Here is a 23,207-nt window from a genome sequence, read left to right on the forward strand (position 1 = left end):
TCCACTCAGTCATTGTATGTCATAAACTTTGGTTCCTCTGTAAAAGGAAATCAAATTTATAGTTATTACAAATGCCACAGAAGTGGCTTCTATAATTCAATTAGTACAGGCCAACGGCATTTAAAAACACAGGGTTCTAACAAAATAAATGGGTACTGTCCAGCAGGTATTAATGTTATAGAGTCAAATGTAACCAAAAAATACCGCTAAATTTAATGGCAATCATATAGGTCATGAAAATTAAATAGGACACTTGCCTTTAAATAAATATATCGGAGGTGATATAGCATCTAAAATATTACAAAACATTCCGTTTGAAAGAATTTTTGATGAAATTCGTGATAATATTGCCAACAATCATTTAGAAAGAACTCATTTACTAACTTAGAAAGATTTGTATAATATTGAAGCATCATATAATCTTAATAATGAGGCAGTACATCATTCTGATGATGCTACAAGTGTTGGAGCATGGGTGGAAAAACTAAAATCCGATGACAAATTAAGCCTTGTTTATTAAAAGTCACAAGGTCAAATTGACACTAATCATATACAACTAAAAGAAGATGACTTTTTTTTGCTCATACTGAATGATTATCAAAAATCCATGTTAAGCAAATTTGGATATGATGTTATTTGTATTGATGAAATCGAAGAGTCATGCAATATGTCCTTCTCCTCGGAGTTGATCAGCCACCGGAATATGTTATTTTTCTTGGATTTGATCCGTTTCGGAATATGTTCTCGTTTCGTAAGTTCTTGCAACTCACCAGTCATTGAGATCTTAAGATAATTTTTATCTATGAGATCCTTAGTAAAAAGTAGTTCCAGACACAGTGATAAATTGTCTATCGACAAATTTGAAATGGGCCCTTCAGCAGTAAATTGAAAAGTTTCGTCTGCAGACAATGGTGTTTCTAACGATGACTGTTTATTTTTGATAACAGGATCATTAGTTACAGGTTTCTCTACAACAAGAACTGTATCAACGAATGTGGTAAAGTCGGGGAGGAAACTTCATGTATATCCTATGTATTAAATTATTGGTACTGCTAGAAAAAAATCATAATTTCTTAACATGTGTTCTTATAATGTTTAATCTTCCCTTAAATGTATTTTGAATTGCACACAAACATCTATCATTGTTACAACAAGGAAGAATGCAATTCTTAATGGGTTCACGGTTTTCGTAATCAGTTTTATCTAATATGAGCTTCTTGTATAAACTTCTGATCATTATAGCTTGATCGTTGGACTATTGCTAATAAATTAGTTTCTCTTTGGCCATTCGATATGGACGCAATAGACTGAAGATAATTTTGATTATTTCAATTGTCAAATATTATCATATTATTATCTTAGAAAAAAATATTCTCAAGACCACTTCATCAACTCTATTACTTATCATAAAACAGCGTGGAAATCCTTCTCTTAAATTGTGAAGCGTGAACTGGAAGTGACCTTAAACTGTCGACCCAGGTGGGTGGCGCAGACGAACTTAATATTGAGGAAACTCTTCAATTTAAGAAGCGTAAGACAAACTAAGCCCTGAACTCATAACCTTAAGCATGAACGTTAATTTTGCCGAAATAGACGAAAGCTTAAACGCATGCCGGGCCATCAGTGATGAGATGGTAACCATAAGGAAAGTCGCTCGTAAATCGCAGAACAGAAACAGTTAACCATGTTCTAAGATTCTGCCCCAGAACCAGAACGACGCGAAAACTCCTATTAATGACACTTAGAAAAGAAGGTGTGTCATGGCCACCTGAGAACGGTGCTTTCCTCAAGTCCAAAAGAACATTCTACGCGCTCAAAACTTTTGCGAAAGATGCTCTGACGAATCGAACTGATCGGTAAACTTTAAAGCAAGAAGACGACAACATATTCCTTATGGGTCAGAACGCAGCCCCGTCAATAGACGGAAGGCATAATCTCAGGATCTTCCCGGTGGACACGAAAGGCGTAAGCGGCAGAAACGGGGGATTTCGCTCGAGCGCGTTTTGGGCCGGGTCGTGTCCATTCGTCAGGGACGAGGAGTACGGCCCTGCTGCGGGGGCCGATCAGAATTCCGCATCAGTGTTTTGGACGTGACTCCAAACGTATGTTGATGTAATTCGAAAATTGGTTGACACAATCCACACCAAAATTGAAGAACAAACGGGCAGGATAGATAACCTCGATGACCGCAGTAAGTCGATACATTGTAAAAGATGAGCACGCCGAAGAGTTCATAGTTCAACGCCGGAGAATGGACGAAACCGATTAACGGATATCTGAGATAACGACAAACCAGAAAACAGTTAAAACCCGTATTAATAATTGCCTTCATGACATGCGGACAGACTTTTCCAAAATAAAAAAAGGTCAACACCAGTTAATTGTTGACCCGACAAAACAACACGCCTACATTGCAGACTGATGCACGACCCCCGATCACTACTGAATCCAGGAAACATTTCATACCACATACCGTCATCAATGTTCAGTGAAATTGGGTTCTCGGAAATGGTAGGTGAATTTTCTGGTATTCGTAAGGACCTGCATCCCGAAAAATTCCTTAACAGCTGACCAATATTTTCAGTACCACTGTATGACCGGATTACAACAAGTGTCATTAATTCAACGACGTTTGAACGGTGATGCTAAAGTATGGTTCGACGGCTTGATGCCGACACCAGACACGTATGAGGAGTTCAAAATCCTATTCCGTGGGCAATTTTGGTCGAACGCAACTCAACAAAAGATACGAAATGAGATTTTCCGCCCGTTCTTATATCGGTAATTTTATGGGCTGAGCACTCAGCCATGTATTGCATTGCAAAAGCTAAGTATTTGAATCCACCCGTGGATCAATGTGCCCTGGTAGGTATAATAATCCAACACTATCCTTCAGCTCTCGAGATCGCTTTGCGAGGACGTGCACCACGGCCACGAATGAATTACTATTAGCCCTCAATGAATTCGACGAATCGCCAACCACCTCGTCCTAATAACAATTCGAATGGATACAACCACCGTTTCTCAAATCGTCAACCACAACAAGCACAGCAAGTTCAAGCAGCGGGGCCGATGCCAGTCCAACAGCTTAAAATTTCGGGAACGAATAAACGAACCGGGACCATCTCCAGTAGGTGCAACATTGAATGATGGTCCAGTAAGTTTTTTCACCTTGGAGACAACTGCACTCGATTCCACAAATTTTAATTTATCAATAGCTCACCGACCAGAACTGGAAGTAAAAATCTATTCCATATCAGTTATCGTGCCGTTTGCAAAACGTCGCAGTTGAACTAGAACTCGCTCGAATGCTTGATTGGAGGGTGGTTGAACGATGCTCTTCGCCCTATAGCAATCGCGTAAAAAATATGCGTAAATTAAGTCGACGGATCAGTACGATTGTGTCTTGATGCTCGTCGCGTCAACCAAATAATTCAACCTATGCGAGATACATCACCGCCAATGGAAGAGCTAATCGCCGAGTTAGGGGGAAAACGGTATTTCACAAGTTTAGATTTTTCCGTGGGGTACTGGCAAATCTCTCTCCACCATGATGTCCGAAAATACACAGCTTTCGTTTATAACGGGCGTACGTATCAATTTAAACCCAAACAAACTGAGAGCCATACATGAATTCCCAAACCCCAGGAACAGTCTAAACTAACAAATAGGTTTTTGCAATTTCTCATGTCATCGTGCATCTTTGGTTCAACCTCTCATCAGATTGACACAGAAGAACATTCCAACGAGTTTTGGTGAAGAACAACTACGTCAGTTTAGTAAACAACTGCGATTTCTAAATCCAGACGCTTCTAAGCTGGGCCTGGGGGCCGAACTTTTCCAAGTCGACCATACGATAAACGGCAAACCATTGCATTTGCAAGTCAACACTAAACATGGCTGAACAAAACACTACTCCATCGCAGAAATGGAATTGCTTTCGATAGTGTATACCTGTAGCAAATTCCGCATATTTATCTTGGGACATCGATTATATGTGATAACAGACCATCAAGCTTTAACTTTCTTGAACAGATGTCGCCTAAGAAATGCACGATTAACCCGGTGAACCCTCCAACTACAAGAGTACGATCTCCATATCATCCACTGCCCTGGATCTTCGAACATAATGGACGTATTATCTCGCAATCCAGTCGGTCGAGATAACCAGCAACCGATCCCACTCAATGAAACTTATATTTATGGTATAAATACGAAACTGGTCAACAAGGACATCTCAAAACAGCAGCAGTGTTTTTCTCGTGTCATCGAGAAGCAAGGGGATGATCCTAGACTACGAAAGCTCATGACCGAATTGTCCTCTAGCGATGAGGTCGCCACGCCCGTTTTTGAAAATTCCTAAATGTATGTAATTCATTTTTGTTGAGCCAACTAATGACTTTTTATGTAATATTATTCTTAGTACATTATTTTGATTTGATTGAAGAGGTTTTAAAAAACTTTCTTTGACACCTCCCCAAACTAGAATGCCATACTGGTATATGGATTGATAGAGTGCAAAATAGACATTTCGTAGAGTTTGTAAAGGTAATATGTCTTTAAGTTTAACAAATTTGTGTAAGGTATAACGTAGTTTTCCCAATAAGTTGTTAATATGGTAGTTCCACCTCAAATTACTATCAAAAATAATACCTAAATAACGAATTTTTGTTATTAGTGTAATTGGTTTGCAGACTTGCATATTGCAAATCAATTGATTTTCGCAATTATGAATTATTAAAGGAGAGTCTTCACTACTAGTCTTATTTATTGATAGCTTCATATACGTTGTTTTATCCGAATTAATTTTTAAACCTAGTTCACTTATCCATTTATGTGATAAGTTTAGACCTTTAGTGGCTTTAAGGTAAACCTCTTCCCAAGATTTACCCGAGAATAACAAACAAGTGTCATCAGCGTAGGTCACAATTTTGCCATCGATATCTAATTCACAAACTGCATTAATATAAAGCATGAACAAAATTGGACCTAAAACACTGCCTTGCGGGACACCAAATTTTATAAAATTTGCTTTACTTTTTACCTACATCTATAAAATAATTATTAAACGCATTAGATGCTTCCATTGGTTTATCCTCTATATTTATTATTTTATCATTCACTATTATGTTTTTAATTGTATCATTATATCTAGAGTTATCGCTAGTGAGTTCATTAACTAATTTAAAGTATTTTTGTATTTTTTATAATATGACGCAAGTTTGACATTATTTGGATTTTTTTTGCACTTCAATGAAATGTATTGTTTTTGCCGTACTGAGCATAGCAGTCCTTTGGACATCCAATCTTTTAATCTTTTATTTTTTGAGTTAATATTTCTAGTTGTTGTGGATTCGTATAAAGCTTTTGTAATTTTGTACTGAATTTAACGTTGGTGATCGCGTTCTTATCAGATCACACCGTCTCAGTTCAGTCACCGAAAAGGTAATCAGGAAATTCTTTTTGTTGTTCGAAGGCCCGTACATTGTCAGTGAGATGAAAACGCAGAATGCGTCGTCATGGACCCCAAAACCAAAATCACAAGGGGTACATTTAATCTGATCCATCGCTGATATATATAAAAAAAAATCATTTTAGATACCATGAATTATTATCAAATAATCGTTCTCAAAATTAGCAAAAACCCCACACTAAGAATGATTTTACGTTAAATTTACCTCCATATATAAAAAAAGAAAAAAAGTAGCATCGTATAGTTTGTCTCTATCGTCATGTTGACGAAGTTCACCCTATGGTTCTCACTTCGTCAAGGGGGTATCTTTAACGTCACAAACTATACATGTTTCGGTGATCGGTAATGATTTAATATACCCAACATAAATAATCAATATCATTATTTACGCCGATCACCGCATAATGCTATTTGTACATTTTAATTAGGTACCTTACGTAATGATCGATAATACACCGTCCTCCTATCCGTGTTATACACCGAACGAACGCATTTTTTTTCGTTATTATTACAATAAATTTACCGGGCAAGCGGGGGTGTCGGTCACTCAAACAAACCTAAGCTATTAACATAATATTTGAATAGGTAACCAAAATCATTATATAATCTGTCATTTTATTATTACCAGGCCGATGTTACAGTTATATTCTTTTATTTTTTATTAATTGTATGATCACGTTATTTTTATTATTATTATGCTGATGTGCCTGTGGACCCGATAAATAATAATAAAAAATCTTGAATATTATTTAGTGAAATAGTGTTTTTTTTCTTTTTTATTAATATATATATTATATCTGATTTTTTTATATGAATAAAAAAAATATGTGAAACCGTTACATCACTAAAGCATAATTACTTAGCTCTTATCCTAGCAATAGAAGAAATGATTTCTTCTACTTCAGCTACTGATGTATGTGCAAAAGTACGTGGTCTCTATTGCAAAAAAAAAGTTTTAATTTTATATTAGGATTAAAAATTATGCAACCAGTTTTATAATTGATAAATAAAATTAGCCAGTTTAAGTAATAAAAGTAAAATACATGAATGGTTAATTTGGCTGAAGTCTAATAATCATTTTAAATACTTTAACCAATCTTTTAATGTCATTCAATAGTTTGTAGCGATCCCAGTAACAAGTTAAACTTGTGAGAGGTCTGTCTCTAAATTGACCCTAGTCAAATCCAAATTAAGATCTACCATGAAGCAATAGAGATTGAATGCTTTGATGGTATTGACAGTAGAACAGGAAATGGCAGTCAATGTTGATACTGATGCTGTTACGACGAATTTTATTATAATATTAAGTAATGTTTATTTATGTTTATTTAATGTTATAAATATATATTTTTAATTATTTTTTTTTTTTTATTAGTAATGACATAAATAGTGCAGTTATATCTATATTACATTACTTCCATCTTAATTATTATTTAATATAAAGTGACTATTAAAAACATTTTAGGGATTTTATGGATTACCCCCCCCCACACACACACACAAAAATCCCCCCCCCTTATGTGGTGTGCCGATTTAGATTCTGCATATGCTGAACAACACTTCTGGCTCCGCCTATGATTTAAACCATAATCAATTTTTGACAAGTCTGTCAAAACATTCATCACGTTTATTTGAAAAAAATGATTAGGAATAGTTTTTGGGCTATAGAAATTTTGTTTAATTATATTGTAGGAAGTTTTTTTTGTAAAAAAAAATGGTTATGTTAGGTTATAAACGTTATCCTAATATAATAAATAAAAAATCTCAAAAATTAAATTAATATACTTGAATATTATTTACTGCTATATGTGTGAAAATTATAATACAAGGATACTCACAAAAACTGAATTAATTTCACTTTCATTTTTTTTTTAAAATATTATAAATTAACAAAGTGAATATTTAAGTTATTAAATAAAAAAAATTTAAAATTACAATCAATTTAACTGTAGTTGTATAGTAATTATAAATTACACTCAATGTATTTGTAAAATTATACATGTAATTATTTTTCTTGTTGAAGATTTCATTTCAACAGTAATTATTCTTGTTACAAAGTTCAATTAGAGATTATATTTTGATATATGATGTGCTATATCACTTTAATTATTAAATAGTCAACCATCCAAGAAAAATCAATTGGATGAGTAGCTTAACAACAGTACCATATGGATTCTGAAGAGGCTACTTAGCACATCATACAAATGTAACACACGAGATTTGAGTTAACATTTATAATGTTCGATTGCAACAACAAAGATAAGAAAGTCCACTCTGACCTTAATATCTATAAAATTGAAATAACTTTGAACTTACAGAACACTATGCCATGCCAGAGGTTCAAATCTGTTTATTCAATTTTCATAACAATAAATAGTCGCAACATAAATGCTTCATCTCATAAAATGTACATAAGTATACATTTGAAATAACTTTGAACTTACAGAACGCTATGTCATGCCAGAGGTTCAAACTTGTTTATTCAGTTTCCGTAACAATAAATAATTGCAACATAAATGCTTCATCTCACAAAATGTACATAAATATACATTAATGTTTTTCACTATGTTTAAATACAACTTATTGAGTGTAACCATAAATAATATACAATACAGTTAAAATAAGGGTAAATTATTGTATTGATTTAAGAATATATCTAATTAAAATTATTTTATATATAGTTCATAATTACCATTTCCACACAACTTAAAAACATTAACTAAAAAATATTTTGATACTTAAATTTATTATTAAAAAAATAAAATTAGCATATTCAATAGTAAGGATAATTTAGTCTAAAAATGAAACCGATAACTAACCTAACATAACCAATTAACTAATAATAATATTTATTGGTTAATAAAAATTACAACACATTAGGTAATATAGATAAGTAACCTACCTACTAATTGGGAGTCTATTAAAGAGTACCTATTGAATAAGTTTACAAAAAAGCATTTGAGATTTCTATATACTTGGTTGGAAAGATTTCCATGTCTAGTATATTCGAAAAAAAAATAATGAAGCTCACTGCCGACATTGTGTAGTTTTTGTAAAATATGTAAGATTTGGATACCAATCGTTAGAACCCCTTGTATTAATCATAAAAATGATCTTAAAGTAATATTTGCTCTTAATCATTTACGAAATGTATACAGTTTAACATGGCTTTCAGTTTAATACAATTATTGTATACTTATTTGAGTTTAGATTTTTCTTTTGTAATAATAATGCTGATATTATGAATAACATAAAGTCATTATAGACATATCAAGATTATGCGGTCTGGTCATTACAAATTTAATGTTTTAAAATCCCAACTCATTTTTAAGTATTATATTCGATCATAAACAGCTATTAAAAATAGAATGCATTCACACTGATAGGTGAGTTAACATATTAACAAAAATCATATTGTTAAATTTTTAATAATGTTATCATCATTATATTGATTATATTGACTCAGTCAAATAAAATAGAAAAATGTTATCAGCCAACTTTCTTCTCGATTTTTAAATCAAGTAATTTTTGAAAGTAAAGCTATTTATTGTTGTCTAAATTTATCTCAAAATTCTAATCAGTATCCAAATGTTTTATTTTATATGCTATAGGTTTTGAATGTTTGTTTAATTCCTTTTACTTATGAAGAAAGATTGGCACTTGAGAAATAAATTTAGTTTTATTTATAACCAGTAGAAAAGGGATAATTTTTTTGTAGAATTAATAACGTGGAAAATTAAAATAAATAATGTAGGTGTAAAATTAAACATTTTATATATTTTTAAAACACATTAAAAAGTTAATGTTTACTTAAGGATCCAGTGCACATGGTTTTTCATTTATTTATCTGATTAATCATTAATAATTATTGTCAAGTCCCCTATTTCATGGATTTATACATTTATATGTAAATTGTTTTCTAGTATAATAAAAAATATCTAATTGAAATTATTAATGTTTTAGTAGAGATAACAATTAGGTGAGGTCTAATTATCAGGCTGAAATTCCTGAGCTGTTGTCATACTCAAGTGCATACTACCATGAATAATATTGATTCTTTATACATACCATATTGATATTATTATGATTTTATTATTTACAAAAAACAAGTGTAAGCAGCATCAAAAATCAATATTATTTTGGTTACCATCCAAAAAAATTCAGATGATGAATGTAATAATGATTCTTATATTTTTTTATTTTAAGAAAATATATTTGCAATTTATTTCTAACAGTAAATGATAACATATTTTTTGCAAAAACAAAACATGGCTAGGCTATGACAAGGTTATGACATTGAATATAATTTCTGGGCTTGCTGTCCGAGAAAAAATACAAATTGCAGAAATCTATTCGAGATTTATCAATTTTATCGTTTTATTTATTGTTTTAAATTGGTCGATACTTGAAAAAAATAATTTCGAATTTGCCTTCAAAAAATTTGGAAAAACTTTTTTACAAATTAGTAAAATAGTAATTTAAATATAATTAAAGTTAATTATTTAATTCACCTATTTTTCTAAATTCATTGTTTAGTTGCCTAATATAGTCGTTAAAATCGATAATCTGTTATTATCATTTATGTAAAAATAAAAAAAATACTGCAGAGATTTATAAAAATTGGTTGAGGATTTTTAAATTTATGTTAAACATTCAAACTAATCATAATGACATATTAACAACATTATATGATTTTAAATGGAAAAATATGCTACAAACTAAATATTCTAAATTTAATCAAATAAAACTTTCAGAGTGGTGGGGGGAAGGTACTGATTCTGAAGCGGATTAAAATTACCCTATGTTTAAACACTTAAATTAAATAATTTTTTTTAAGTAATTAATGTTTACAAAGTATGTATGTTACATACAATTTTAAGTTATAATTGCTTATATTTGTAATGTTAAATATTATACATATGAAAAATAATAATTGATAATTATTTGTATAGAAATATAATTTCTTTTTAAACGAAAAATTAAAATCCTATAGTATTACAATGAATTAAATTGAAATATTAAATGAGTCTCTGTTTTATTTCTAGCCTTTGTGATATCAAAGATCATAAACTTAGACCTTAGATATATTATTTTAATCACTTTTTTTTTTTAATTTTGATGAAAAATTAAAAATAATATTGAATTATTTACATTAATATATTTTATTACAATAAGACTGTTTTATCATTTCTTCATGTCAAAAATAAAACAAACCAATAGTCAAAATCTTTTTGGGTGTTGTTCTATAAATGGGCCTTGATCAGTTACCAAAATTATGATTGGAATATATCTACTGTATTTCATACAAAAGTTGGAGAAGTAATGAGTAAAAACCGTTTTGAAATTCTGATGCAAATGATCCATTTTACGGACAATTAACAAGATGACAAATCAAATAGGCTTAATTAGATAAACTATTAAGTAGGTCAATTTTTGTATGCCAAATTTAAAATTTGCCATAGGAACTTGTAACTGTATATTAAAAGACAGGGATATTTAAGAGGTACAAATTCTCTTAAGAAACGTGTACAATGCCCTGCTTTGCCTGCAACGATGCACCTATAATGGAACAAATGTCCAGCAACGTAACTGCAAATTATAGTATCTGTTATATCCCAAAAGAATCATTATGTATAGATGAATCTGTTATAAACTTTTTATAGGAAGATTACTTTTTAAACAATACATATAAAATAAATCTCATAAATATGGAGTAAAATATTTAAATTATGTGTACTTATGTTACATTTAATAAAATGGCATCATATTTAAATCCACTGATAATAAGTTTAAAGTGATATAGAAAAGTTGCTATGGATTTACTACTTAATACTAGAGTTGTAAGTGTCTTATGGTGGCGGTGCGTGAACAATTTTATAGTGTAGACAACAAGACAACTAAAAAAATGGTTTTATATAAAATTTATTTATTTATTTTTTTTTATTTTTAAAAGAAATTTACAATCTATACCTTAGGCACAATGAGTAAATGTGATACAGAATATATATACAAGGTATCAAAACAAATCAATATTAATAATAAAAACAGTTTACAATACATTATATAGTACATGTTACGTTTGATGAGGGCAGCCACCCATTAATGACACTTTCGCTCGTTTTTTTTTTTTTTTTCCTATGAGTACTTAATTATTTAATACTTGATTTATATAAGCAAGTCACGACACCATTTACATTTTAGCCTTCTTGGAGGGTTTCCGGGGATAGTTGGGGTAGAGAGATTTCTAACGAGGGGATTGGGGTGAGATAATAAGTGGTGGTGGAAACGTTTATAATAAATTTTTGCTTCATCATGCACTAGAGGCATTTTTAAACCTGAATGAATAGTATGATTAGATACATAGGGAGGGGCATTTAATAATTTACGAAGCGCTAGATTTTGGAAAGTTTGTATTTTGTTTAGATTGGACTTTTTTGCGTTTCCCCATAATTGCAGTCCATATGTCCACATGGGTTTAAGTAAGGATTTATAAATAAGGAGTTTGGTACTAGTGTGAGTGTATCTGTTATTATAAATGAGATTTTTTAAAAGACGTAAACGTTGGTTTAAGTTTATCCTTTTTGATTTAATATGTTGGGCCCATGTCAGCCTTTTATCAAGGGTTAGGCCAAGATATTTAGTGTTCTGAGCACTTGGAATTTGGGTCCCGTAAATAAAAACATCATTGCAAGGGGTAAATCTTAGGGTGAACGTCGTATGGATAGATTTCGCTTGATTAATTTTAAACCTCCAATTGGTGTACCAATCTTCCATAAGAGAAAGGTGAGATTGGAGATTTTGAACTGCTAATACAGGGTTAGAGTGAGTTGAGAGTATAGCTTTGTCATCCGCATAATCTGCAACCATTGTGTTAGGGGAGGTTGGTTGGTCCGAGGCATATATATTATAAAGGAGGGGTAAAATTTATTTAAAAATAAAAACATTACACGTGTATATAAGGCCCTAAACCAGGATGCAATTAAATTATTAAAATATTACGTTGAGACATGTCTCTTCCATACAAATAATTTTGGTAATACCCCAATACGTCTCGTTTACCATGTCATACGCCTGTCATTAATAGTGAGACACAATTCAAATGTCTCGACCAATTCAAAGGAACAGCGATTATGGTATAGATAAGATATAAATAAAACTGTACATAATATATTTATTATTCATTACTCACACAGACAAATATTATAAACAATATTTTATATTTTTATTTATAAAATTATGAAGAATTAAAATAGTTACGTAGTATAGTACCATTTAATAAACAACTAATTTTTTAAAATTAAATTATTTGATATTTTTGGGTAGACAATGTTTACTCATGTCTCGGCATAACCGAATTCTGTGCAGCATTAGTAAAACGACTTATCATAAAAGATGTGCTACATCTTGACAACAACCCAGAATAGAATTATAAACATTAGAAAAGATTGGCCGGAGCAGATGTTTCAAATGCTATAAACATAAGGTCAAAAATAAAGGAAGAAATTTAGCTTAATTAACTACTAAAAAAATTCAAACAAAATGTTAATTAGGTAATAAATATTATTGCCAAAATCAAAAAAATAATAAAAATAAGTAAGATGGGTAAATAATTGAATTTACTAAATAACATTTAAAATTACTGGAATATAATTTACTTTAAATAACATAAAAATTTTAATAAAATATATTTTTTTCTCATGTCATGAGAACCAATTTTGGATCTTGCTTCTTAAAATTTCTAAAAATAAGAAAATTGAATTTCTAAAGGATATTTAAAAACGAATTCTTAAAACTTGTCATATTATGTGTTAGTAAAACAGCAAGGTATTACATGCTATAGAAACATTCTCTTTACATTTTTGTTATACTATATAAAATGTCTATTAATATTACATACAGCTCATATGTTAAACATGGAAATCGAAAACTTCGGAAGGCTACCTAAAATTAATGATTTTAACAGACTTTTTTTTGCATCATAATTCTCAACTCATTGTAAAACAGGGAATAAATGTATCAAATAAAAAATACACATGGCAACTAAATTTATGCCGTAAGTTCAAACAAATACCTGCATGTGTAATGTTGTTCTCTCTTAGTAATACTATTATTATTTTGTTAAAATGTTATGGATTTGTGTCTGATGTAAGTGTACCATATATAAGACATTTTAAGTATTTAGTATATCAGGTGTATATATTATATTAGTATTATAAGTTTTGAGACAAAAATAATGACAATACAATTGGAGTTATTATTAGAAATTTGTAATTTAATACAACAATAATATAATTGTTATTGTATTAACATCAATTATCATGTCTATGGTAAATTAATTGAAACGTGAAGGTATACGTAGTTAGGTAGATAACACAAATTAAAACTCTCAATTTTATTAATATTTCATTTGAATTAATTACTAAATACAAAAGTAAGTTAAAAATTATAAATTATAGCTAAACCTACCTAGTTTTGAGTTTAATTAATTAATTTAACACTCATTAATCTATTCAAAAAGTGGGTAATATTATTATATTATTATAAGTAGTTAGTAATTACTAACTTAATTATTACTAATTTAGTAATAATATTTGAAAGCCGCAAATTTATGAATCTAATTCTAAGCGAGCCACATTGTTAAAAGATGTTTATAAAATAATAATAATAATAATAAATAATTTTACTCTAAGCTTGATTTCAAGAGCCACATGCGGCTCGCATGCCTCGTTGTAGCCAACTCTATAATAGTTAATGATTACTTACCTATGACAGCAGTAGCGCTCGGACAGAATATACAATAAAGGAGAAGACAGGATGGTATTTCCACCAACGCTGTATGATCAGGCTTCATCATATGAGGACAATTTTATCCAGTTGAATCGTAAAAACTGACGACCAAAATCCTAAACAAAAAAAACAAAAATTATTGTAAAACGCAGTGAAATTTATATTAAACCTTTAATCCGTCGAAAAACAAAACGGATAGTATTTCGCAGTATTAAACGTATCGCAGTGCGAAAGATATAAGCATGATCAGAATATAAATCGCTGGACTCGCGGGATTTACGTAGTTCACGAGGTTAGCGTTTTATAGTTTCAACAATAAATAATTAAGCAATTAATAAAATGTACTACCTGTGATAATGAAAACTAGTAGAAAAAACACTATGGAACATTCAAGTGACATAGAAACCACATGGTCCATCAACTATATACATCAACAACAAGCAATCATTATTTGGTGACCGACGCCAAAAGAGCAGGACGGCAGGAATGCAGGACCGCCAGGAGCGGGACACGGCCTTCAAATAATGAAATAACCGGTTCGCCGGTCGCCCGTCGCCGACGGGAAGTAGAAGCGGTATAGTAGTGGTATAGAAGCGGTATAGTAGTGGTATAGAAGCGGTATAGTAGTGGTATAGAAGCGGTATAGTAGTGGTATAGAAGCGGTATAGAAGCGGTATAGTAGTGGTATACAAGCGGTATAGAAGCGTCACACACCCCTCTACTTTTATTCTTTTTTTTTATTTGGTAACGACAAAATGAATGTTATAATATTCTTAGAGGTAAGGCTGATGTTAGAAACGTTTTTATCATCGTATTGTAATGCTCGGCCCACCAATTTTTAAAAAATACTGCATACTGCCATGAAATAAATAAAACTATATTAAAATTATAATATAATAATTCTATTATTCTATGATACAACCATTGAAATATTATTATAAACATACTTATACAGAGACGTATTTAGGGCAAGGTCTAGGGCACAATTCTTACGCGAATTTCAGAATAATGTGACTAAATGTAATGTACACGTTTTATATTGGAAAAAATACTTTGATATTCAACTTCCGAAGGTTTCTAGTAGCCATAATTTTAACTATTTAATGGAATTAAGAAGAGAGGAAGAAATTCTCTTTCCGTAGACAACAATAAACTGGAGATCAAACCAATGGAATCCTTACCATCAGGCATCAAGGCATGAACTTGACTAGCAAACCTGGAGATCTCTCAATAGACTCAAAGTAGGAGTAGGTAGATCCAAAGACAACCTAACAAATGGGGCATCATTCAAGAAATCTCTATATAAGGTACGAGTATGGTATAGAACAGGACGTGAAATATCTACTGAAATGCCAAAAGTGCATATCCTATTTGAAAGAAGACCTACTAGCGACAACTTCAAATGAAATTGAAATAGCAAGATTCTAATCAAAGGTAATCGAATCAAACATTCAAAATTATCAATATATCTAAAACTTTGATAACCGTGTTACCAAAATGTTACCTTAGATTTTCAAATGTTATTAATTTTATTTATATTTATACTTTATACTTATATCTATAAGTAAAAAAGAATTGTAATGATTTATTCATCTATTTATGACCTACCACCATTTGTTTGCATTAATCTCATTGTGGTTGTATGACATAAAATAATAATAACTATAGTTGACATTTGAGGGATAAAAAAAAATTCTCAGTTCTAGAGCTTTTCAAAGTACCTATTTCAAATTAGGCAGAAAATATTAAAATGGCAAAAATTTAAATGTTTACTTTGAACATCCATTATAGAAAATTCCTCAATGAATATTTGTTAAAATCATTAATAAGATTTAAAATTTATACTACTTTAACTAGAACCATCCAAAATTTGCAATTCCCTCTTACAAAAAAATAAAAAATTACTAATTTTATGTACCAATAGGTACCTAATAATAATAAATAAAGTAATTTATACATTTGGTTATTTGATTAAATTATATTGTAAGTAAACCATTGAATAATGATATACAATACCATATATTATGATACTTTTATAAAATACTAAAAATATTAAATGTAAATATTAGAATTATTTTATATAAAAATATAATCTGTAATAAATTAAATAATGTAAAAATATCTGTAATTAACTGATTACATTTTATTAAAATTTGTTTTTTCCACTAGTTTGTATTTGTATTTAAGTAAATTAAAACTCTCTACCTTCATCACAATCTTAACTTATAGAAGGTAGATAATTAATTATATCTATAGTATATTATTAAATAACAAGCATGCATTAATAAGTAAACATTCCAACAAAAAAAACTATTTACAATTTTTTAATAAATACTTATCTTAAAAACTATATATGATTATAAATATGATATAATATATGAATATATGATTAATTAAATATTATAGGTTTTTTTATGAACAATAGAAGAATGGAAATTCTAATGTTTATGAGTCTATAGTAAGTATTCCTTGTAGAATAAATTATACATTCGTGTTATGTAAATTGTAAAGCCTTAAGAGGACGTCTCACCCGTATGTGTTGTCTCCGTCTTACACACGTACGACATAGTAAACTTTTGTTCACCAGTTTCAATAGTATGCTTTTAGTTTTAATATAAGAGTGAATTGACCAATTACCTAACTTTTAGGTAAGAACGTTATCTGTGTTCTCGCATTGGCTTTTTACGATATTTTAATTTTTTAAGTGAATTATGAGCATTTTCAAATATTTAATAATTTCATATTTTTATACTCATAACTCACCTAAAAATTAAAATATCGTAAAAAGCCAATGAGAGAACACAGTTAATGTTCTTACCTAAAAGTTTGATAATAGGTCAATTCACTCTAATATTAAAACTAAAAGCACACTATTAAAACTGGTGAACAAAAATTTACTATGTGGTACGTGTGTAAGACGGTAACAACACATGCGGGTGAGACGTCCTCTTAATATTATTTCTTTAAAGTCTAAATACAATATTAAATATAAAACTATATATACATAATTAGGTAGATAAATATTTACAAAGATTTAAAAATTTAATACAAGATTCATTATTAGTTTTTCAATCTATAAAAAAAAAAAATTGTACCGGAAAGCCAAATTAGTTTTTTATGAGCATTTCAAGTCCAAATGATTACGACATTCAATATTCACCTGTAAAATAATTATTTCTCCACTTTTTTTGATATTTTAATTATTACAAAAAAAATAACAATAGATACTGGAAATTTTCACCAAATATTTATATTATAATTTTCATTATATGATAAAATTTTATAAATTTTTTTGTTATTTATAGATAAGATTGTGAGAGATAGGACAAAAAACATAAGACTTAAAATTGATCCTCGTATTAATAACGAGCTACAAGGCAGGTATAAGTTGTATTATTTTGATTTATCGAAAACAAAGTAATATTAAGGATTTTTTTTTAAAATTGTAGGTCAAATGGCTTTATAAAACTAAAAATTTAAAATAACAACATTTTGGAAAAATAAAACTGTTCCTACCGAACAATTCCGACATCAACGAAAAATGTTCACTCGACTATCAAGTAAAAAAGAAAACATAAATGAAAACAAAAATGTCGAAATATTGAAAATCTTGCTTATAAGTTAGTAGACATTTGATAGATTTTAGACCTTGCTGGAAAATTCTAGCATAGGCCTTCTTTACAACAATTATTATGAAACAATATAATAAAAAAATATAAATATTTTTTAATATTATTCAGTCAACTAATTTTTTATCCATAAGAGAAAATATTGAAGCTACCCAACCACACTTAAAACAATTAAAATCTGAATGCCCAAAAATAGTATTTTTAGGATGTCACTGATGAATCTGTGCAACATAAAACTCATAATAATTTTGATTATTGCTAATCTAAATATTGACTAAAGATGTGTGCATTTATACTCCTTTATATACTAATGACATTACGCTGTTACAGAAATACATGATCGAGTGATATACATTTCTTATAACAATATTATAAAACCAATTTTGAATAGGGTGTAATGCTATTAATTTTATGTTCAACAATTATTAGTAATATATTTTGTTTTAAATGCAGTTTCAAAAACATACATAGAAATTATTAACAGTTGTAAATTTATCAGAATTTATAAACAATATTATATAAAATTGCATTTACTTGCTTAAAATCTTTTATATGATATGTTTACTTTGGTGAACTGACTCAGTGATTCATATTTCAATTAAATGAACAGATTCAGACTGTTCAGTGAATCATTTAATCATAAGAATTATAAGTCAACTTATGCATTTGTTTGTGATCACCACCAACAAGTTCATTTAGTTGAATTATTAATCAATTCTACAGTAAGTTATTTTTTATCATAATTATGCAAAATTTAATTAAATTACTGAATTCTAGACTCTAGTTCATATATAAGTTGTAAGTTTGTAACCTAGGGTTGAATATAAAATAATTATTTATAGGAATGTAAATAATAGCCATTATCCAAGAAGTCACTATTTTATTATTTATTTTTATAGATGACATTTTAAGTTAAATTGTGTAAACAAATTATTTTGTTGATACATTAAAAATACAATAAATAAAAAAAAAATCTACACCTTATAAGGAGTTAAGTAAAAATAGATAATATTAGTTACAATAATATTAACATTAAGTAACTCTTTTGTTTTATTTTTATTTATTTTAAACCAAAAACTATGTTTAGTAATCAAAGATCTGGCATTTATCAATAGAGTAATATGGACAATTAGCTGGACAGTGATGGGATATATTTTAATCTTTACGTCATGTAAGCATTTAAACATAAATTTAATCAACCAAGGAAATTTTATTTTATTTTTTTAAATATTTTAGCATATTGAAAATGTAAATTGATTTCTTGAATTATATTTTAATCATTTCTTATTTCATTTTATTTTACCTATCTATTAATAAAACATTTTCAATCACCTAAATAGTGTTTAATTATAGTAAAAAATATCTACTTCCATAAATTCAAAATTTGTTTGTTTGTTTTTTTCAAATGTTTTATTATTTATTTATTTATGGGATTTTTATGTAATTTGTATTTTAATTAATTATTTTCTTATTAATATTATTATTGTTTCTTTAAAAATAAAATAAAATAATTTATTTATACATTTTTTATATTTATGTGTGTAACTGTCTATGATAACGAGGGGTTAAAAATGTACAAGGGTTGAAATATGTTAAATAGCCAAGAACAGCTCCAAGATTATAACCACCATGTTCTAGGAATCAGTGCTGAACAACAACCAATTGAACTAGATTGTTTGTGAATGACACATCTCTATTGAGTAGTCCATGTTAGTCACTGTTATTCTAGTTTATCTGGAAGCTCTCCTTTGCAGACTATAACCAAAAAAACAAATATATAAATAAAAGCATAATCATAAATTTTGTGAATATAATTGTAAAATAACCATCACCAATTTAGTATTATTTATTTATCAATTATGATAATGCCCTATAAGGCAAAACATTAAAAGAATATAAATAATAGTATACACAATATGCAATTGTAAAATACATAGTTAAATATATGAAACTAAAAATCTAGGTAAGAGTATATAATGTAGTATATTTTAAAAATACACTTCACTTTAGATTATAAATTTTATAATATCTTTTTTTTTTAAATGGTTTAACTATTATAATGAAAATGAAATGTAGGAAAACAGTAACATGAAAGTAGCAGATAGTTAACCAGATGGCAATGAACACAATACTGCTATTTCTGTCTTCTATAATAAAGAGTATAATATTGTAAAATATAATGTACTATTTAAATATCTAGTTTTGACTAGGTATATAACAATATAACTAAAAAAATGGTTTTGGATTAAGTTAAAACTTAAATTATGAAAATAATTAATAGCAGTATCAAATATGTATTTGCATCGATCTCTTGTATGACTAAGGCTATAACATATAAACTAAAATAATACAAAAATAAAAACTTTTATAATAATAAAGTGACACACTATAGTAATTCAGATATATGAATTTTTTTTTATTACCTACCTCGAATAAACAATTATGTTAGTAGGAACTGTTTTTTTTTAATAAAATAATCTCCTAATCGAACTGGATTCATAACTACATCAGTTATTGTATCTTGCAGACTAAAATTAAAAAAAAAAAAAACAATTATATTAACTAAATTATTTTGAAGATTGAATCAATGACTCAATATATTAAAAATCAATGTAAAATAGTAACCAATATCAATCAATATTATTATAGCAAACATCCTTGTGTTATAGTTATGTACCTAAAGTGCATACTTATATTGTTTATTATTATAGGCGTGTTTACGGGTATGGTCTATCTGGTCATGACTAGACCTGCAAAATTAGCAGCCCTCCCTCCCCTGTCACCATTGAGTTAAGAATAATGTTAAGATCAGATACTAAATTTTTTAATGATATTTATCGAGACACTGTCAAGCATTGTGAAGAAAATAATGTGGTAATACCCCAAATTAAAAATCGTAAAATATCTACAAGGATTGATAATGTTCCAAACAACAAATACTTTGCTGAAACAAAAGAAGAATTAAGAGTATAATGTTGTATTAGATGATTTATTTAACGGTTTAAATGATTGCTATAATCAAGAAACCTTAGATCTTATCCTTACCATCGAAAATGTTTTAAAACTTGAACCAACTAAAGAAAATCTCCTTTTTTCGGAATGTGCTATTGAAGATGACTATAAGCAATAAAATGGAGAAATTCAACTTCTTAAAAATATACCTAGTATTTCATTAGGCTCCATTTCAAAAGCCATACTTGATTAGATTGAATTTCTTAATCAGAAAAACTTTTATATTTTATATAGTTGTACTTTTTAATACATACAACTATAGTGTCAAGTTGCTCTTGTGAGCAAGAACTTTTGAAATTAGCAATATTTAAATCAAAACTTTGTAGTACAATGACTCAACAAAAACTTGATTCATTTTTTTCATTATTTATTGAACAGAAAATGACTAACAACATAAACCATAATGACATAATACAGGAATTCAATCTTATGATACCATCAAAACATCAACAGAAGTTATAAAAATATATTATTTAATTTTTTTGAATAATTTAAAAAAAATTGTAATTATACTGAAATTTACAACAACAAAAGAATCAAAAATCAAAAATGTTATTTGTGTTGTGTATTTTATTTTACAAAAATTTTTCTTGGCAATACCTATTAGGTTGTGAACAAATCCTAGACATGCCTACCTATGTTTATTATTATCTATGCCTTACGGAGAAAGTGAAACAATAATGAACATATTAACTTTTTAATATTATAAATTAGTAATTCTATCACCATTTACCATTAAAATTTGAACAATCAACAATTAAAAAATCTTAGGTAATCAATCTACACCTGACTGCAACTTTGTAAGATAAATAATTATTTTTTTTAATGTATCTGTTTCTGTTTCATAGTGAAGTAGGTAATAAACATTAAATAAGTAAAACATTTTAGGAATTTTAATACTATACAGAACTTACACAATTTGAGTTATGAAGAAAAGACTGTGATTGTTGTAGATAGCATGAGTTTAACTAGGTTTTTGCAATGGTTTTAATTTCTTGTCGATCTAGAAATAATTAAAACAGTTATACAAAATAAAATCTATACATAATATGCAAATAGATCGTTGCCAATAACTATAAACGACTTACAAAAACCACATCTAAAGAGAACTGTTCAGATTTGTAAATTGTAATTTGTATACCGTGCGTCCGTGCACAGTGAACATAATCTTTAATTATACAAAAACTAGTTAGAAAATTCAAAAACGTAAAATAATTTTAAAAAGTAAATAAAAAGATATTAAATTAACGTGTAGGGACAAGATTGGTTACACTGTTTATTGTTGTTTGTAGTATGACATTATATTTTTATTTTACATTTTAGTTATTCATTGTTACGCTATTATGCTCGCGCCTTTTTCTTACGTTTTTCATTTTTAAATAAAAGTCGTGTTCAGTTAAAGTTAAAGGAATTGTATAAACGTATAATTATTTACGTTAGAATTTAACATAATCTCAATTATTAATTGTTTGTCTGACATTGGAAGTGGTAACTTACTAAAACTAGAACCGTGGTTATTGGAATTAATAATTGATTATCATAATCTATAATGTATGATAATATTGATAATTGATAAATCGAATTTTATATTGTTTTTAGTTTATTTTATTCTTTTTGGAAAATTCATTACACTGACCGTTTATAAAATCTCCATAAAATATCTTATCGATAATTTTAAATTTCACCATTTCTCGTTCTCCTATGTGGGATTAATCTCATCTACAAACAGACGACCACAATAGTTAGGAAACATTAAATATTTACATATTACATTTGTCATTTTGTAATTTACTACACCTATTGTTCAGCGTTAGTAGGTTTTGAGAATTTTCATTTTAGGATTATACATGCACAACAAAATATATTTAATTATAAGTATTTTCGAGGCGTATATATCGTCGATTTTGATTATTGAAATTCAAAGTTCATCATTTATATGAACAATTGTTTATACTTAACACTGTTATATCCCGTTCTAGTTAGATCTGGTGCGATTGTTTAATTATTTGGTAGTGGGATCTTGAGGAAAGAAAATGAAGTATCTACACAGTTTATATTGACGAACTTCATTGATTGAGTCGAAGAATCATATAATACATTGTTAGAGTAAAACGACTTATTAATTAAATGTCTAACTATCGAGTGATCAACTGACTGCAATACTGCATCGCGCGTACATTCATTGACAAAAATGATTGCGATGAATGTCGCATAGGTATATATTATACTAAGAAATTGCTTACATAGGTACCTACCCTACTAAATTAGGTTGGTACTAAACAAGAGGTTTTAACAACACTAAAATA

The 23,207-nt window shown here is 28.6% G+C and overlaps 2 long non-coding RNA genes across 3 annotated transcripts; both read right to left on the reverse strand.

Annotated features, from left to right (window-relative positions):
• Window positions 1–13,378: 13,378 nt before the first annotated feature.
• Window positions 13,379–14,852, reverse strand: LOC132931948 (uncharacterized). The gene is made up of 2 exons (XR_009662795.1): window positions 14,609–14,852; window positions 13,379–14,376 (listed from the first exon to the last, which is right to left on the reverse strand). It is a non-coding gene; the product is annotated as an uncharacterized LOC132931948 (long non-coding RNA).
• Window positions 14,853–16,644: 1,792 nt separating this feature from the next.
• Window positions 16,645–22,157, reverse strand: LOC132917421 (uncharacterized). Of its 2 annotated transcripts, XR_009660279.1 has the most exons (5): window positions 21,990–22,157; window positions 21,816–21,904; window positions 20,317–20,417; window positions 19,518–19,644; window positions 16,645–17,420 (listed from the first exon to the last, which is right to left on the reverse strand). It is a non-coding gene; the product is annotated as an uncharacterized LOC132917421 (long non-coding RNA). The 2 variants fall into 2 exon arrangements; XR_009660278.1 differs by lacking the exon at window positions 16,645–17,420 and having other exon boundaries at window positions 18,983–19,644.
• Window positions 22,158–23,207: the final 1,050 nt, after the last annotated feature.

The sequence above is a fragment of the Rhopalosiphum padi genome, chromosome 1 (assembly GCF_020882245.1).
Source record: "Rhopalosiphum padi isolate XX-2018 chromosome 1, ASM2088224v1, whole genome shotgun sequence".
In the NCBI taxonomy this organism is placed as follows: Eukaryota; Metazoa; Arthropoda; class Insecta; order Hemiptera; family Aphididae; genus Rhopalosiphum; species Rhopalosiphum padi.